Below are 3,897 nucleotides of genomic sequence, written 5' to 3' on the forward strand. Positions count from 1 at the left end.
CAGCAGCCAGGTCTTAATAATTAACTCAGAAGGCCAAGCTGACCCCAAGTCATTCCTCTAAGGGAGGCAGAGAGGGGACACCTCACACAGCATGCAGGCCAACCTGATGGCAGGGAGTGGTGGGTGCCACCATCTCCCACCAGCAGCCAGCAGAGCAGACCTAAGGGTGCACTGTGGGTTTCTGGGTTACAAAAACCTGGCACCCGCAGTGCTGTGCAAAGCCTTGAGATGTCTCCTCCACCAAAACATCTCTCAGACACTTCTTTCTCAGCGTGATCCTACTCCAAAAATCTGAACCAGGAAAACCTCAGGGGAGGGGTGTGGGAGCTAGGTGAAAAAGGAAGCCCTATGGAATACAGCAAGCAGAGCATGTCTCCAAGGGTCTCTCCACATCCACACTCCTCTGTGCAGAAAGAGGGGTTTCCTTCTGTCCTCCCACACTTTTTAAAATTTTATTTTCCTTTTTTTTACCTTGCATAAGCAGTCAGCTTTCGAAGAACTGGCATGGAAGTAAAAGAGGAAATGACACAGCTGGCTTTACCATTGACAGTAGGGACTGCAGTTGCTCCAGCATCTCCAAAGTAAGCAGATAGCAGAAACCTGGCTTTGGTAGGAAACTCTTACATGTAGCTAACCTAATATTTGGTTTTTTTCCCCCTTTTTCCAAGCTCCCTATCCATAAGATTCGCTCACACATGGAGATCAGAAATGAGCTACTGAGGACAGAGAAATACACAGTCACAATCTGTGACAATGAATGGCCTCACAGCCATGGTAGAGCTGCATCTAGCATGGAGTTGAGTGCTGGAGCTGAGAGTGAGCTTACCAGGGAGGTGTAAGCAAGAAAAAAGGAATGTGCCCATGATAAGAGACCCAAGGAGTGAGCTCCTGGACGGGTCATTAAGTAAACCTGGAAGCTAGGTATTTTTAATACAAATGATATTTAATAAAGGGAGTGTATGTTCCAGGAGAGGACTGTATCTCCCAGAGCCTGACATCATTCCTCTGTTTTCACATATCTGGAAGGAATTTCTCCCTAAACACACAACCATCATTCTTTTTCTTTCTTTTTTTTTTTTTTTCTTCTTCTTTTTTTTTTTTTTGGCCCAGCGCATTTATCACCAGGTAATCCTGCTGACAGAGCATCACCTGGAATGAATTTACCTGTGCTTGGGAAGAGTGCATTGTGACTGGGTCCTGCGTACATTATTTAAATGGCAGCACTAAGGAAACAGCCTGACTGCCAGAGGTGTTGCACACCTGCGGGTTCTACTTGAAATCGGTGGAAAGTGGAGGCTGAGAAACATCTCTTTTGCATTCTGAGAACTGAAAAATTTATCGGGAGGTTATTGACGGTTTCTAATGGTGCAATCAAATTATTATAAGCAAAAAGCTACAAAATCAAATTCAGAACAATGAAAGCATCAGTTCATTAATGGAACGGTTCCAGCCATCTGGCATTCATATGTTCTGTGCTGAGGCTGTTATTGTGCAGACATAAATGACCCAATCTTACCTTCAAGCAAAAACTTTCATTAACTGAATATGTCCAAATTCTTCACAGTTCAGCTAATATTGCAAGTTCTTTCTTTATCCATTTTGTCCAGTTAATGCTCCAGCCCTAAGCGTCTCCTCTGGGGAGTGTGTGTTCCCCATCTCACTGTGGGCATAGCACCATTTGGAAAACTGTTAGTGACTCTTGGTTGCCAAAGCTCTGGAAAAAAGAGAAGGGAGTAAATGATATTCCAACAAAAGTAACAACACCTGCAACAAACACAGAATCAGGGCAGAAGTGCAGTGACATGAAGATACCACGCACTGGGATAGCTCTGCTTTCTGCAAGACTTCAATCGTCCTGAAGTTGCTCAGAAGAGCAGGACACACCCAACTGTGAGATAATGTTGTCATTTGCTCAGACTCCTCTGCACCCTCTTCAAACACTTGTGAGCACTGGGGTTCTGGAATTAAGTACACAATAAATGAATGATATATGAAACTCCAGGGAGCATATTTTTCTGCACACATTGCTGTAGCTGCTCTTCATAACGTGCAATGCACAATGGACTGCAGTATTTTAGAAAATCAGAACATTTTTCATAGCTGTTTACTTGTAAGGCCATTTCATCCCATCAATTGAAAGTGTACATTGAAAATACAGATTCATATAGATTGCACTGATTTGGAAATGACCCTTAAAGGCCATCTAGACATGGAAAGCTTCTTTATATCCAGTCTGTTTTTCACGTTCTCCTGTCATTCCTATCTCAGAGACACCAATGCTCACTTTTTTTTGTCACTAAGATACCAGTAATTGTGTTCACAGATACCATTTCCTTCAAAGCATTCATTGCACTGAGATGCAGCGTATTTCCAATCTGAAATGAAATTATCCACCCTGAGAAGAACTCCACACTGTGCTGCACAGGGAGGTGCCAGAGACACATCTTAACTGTAAATTCCCCAATTTTTTATTTTTTAATTAAAAACACCAGAGGTGCTTTCCAGGCCAGGGCTGAGCTGGAATGAGATGTGTAACTTTTCAGGGCTTTGTATGACTAATCCTGCAGACACTCGAACTGTATGAATGCTGAGAATTAAATGCAAATAGATCAATGCGCGTACGCATTCAGCATATTTATGATTTGAATCAATTCACAAAATCAGGCACATGGAGCTTATGTGGTTTGTTCTGGAAACAGACGCTTTTTCCAGACTGAGGGATGTGGAAACTGCTTCCCTATCTAATGCAATTCAGTACATCTGCATGTGATTAGAGGAACGCGCTACAGACTGCAGCACGGCACAGCCAAGCCCTGTGGAAGTTACATTCATTGAACTCCATGGAGCCACATGATCCTCTCCTCAGTATCTGCTTGTTTCTACGACTTTCAGAAGATTGCCTACATTTTCTATTCAGAAAATGAGAATTAGTTGATTACTTTAATTACTCGGGCTCTATACAGATAACAAGTCACTGTTTCAGGGTTCGGCAAGGCTGCATGAAGTTACTAACAGAAGTCAAAGCAAATAGAAAGATCATAGTATTATAAAAACATTAATGGTGGAAAAGATCTCCAATGTCAGTCCATCCCCACCATGACCACTAACCACATCCCTCTGTGCCACATCTGCACACTTTGTGAACACCTCCAACTTTCATCACTTCTGTGTACTAAAAAATACTCTTTTTTTTAACGTATGCCACCATTTTGCCTACAATTCCATCTCACTTGTGAGGCAGCCTTTTCCCACCAGCACAGCCAGGACTGCTGTTCTCCTGTATAACTAGAGAGTCACTACCGACCAGCAAAGCTGAGTGACCATCCCACTGTTTTTATGGAAGTGTGGAGATATCCAGTACACAGAAGCAGCAGCTCTCTACATAAAGCACCTTCCTACCTGCACCATCTCACTGTGCAGCCAAGGAAAAGCTTTCCGCTTATGAAAAGCATATTGCCACAGCGGTGGAGAAATCACCTTTATGTTCTGAAGACCTGTTTTGCCTACAGTAGCCATGTGAGTGACCCTCGATCTTCCCCAAAGGGAGAGCTGACACCTGAGCAATCTGAGCTGCAGTCCAGACAGGATGCAGGGTGTGAACAGCCATCAAGAGCTATTCCGGTACACAGTGTGCAGATGCTAAGCCAGGTATTACAGCTTGTGACAGAATATCCTTCCTGGGCTCAGTGGCCAATGCTCAGTAGCTTGCCTTGAACACAGGAATAAATCTGCTGGTGTCTGGTTTCCAAGGAAGCACAGTGAGTGCTTTAAATGGGCTGGGTCCTTCGTTAGTAACTTCAAGCGCTGCCGGAGGTGCAGCCGGAACGTTTAGCTGGTTGTAATCTAAGAAGTCTTTCACTGAGAGTGTGGAAGCAGCAAACCGTTTCAGCCACCGAG

This window comes from Lagopus leucura, unplaced genomic scaffold, assembly GCF_019238085.1.
Source record: "Lagopus leucura isolate 7727_CA_CO unplaced genomic scaffold, USGS_WTPT01 132-0_obj-0_obj, whole genome shotgun sequence".
NCBI lineage: Eukaryota > Metazoa > Chordata > Aves > Galliformes > Phasianidae > Lagopus > Lagopus leucura.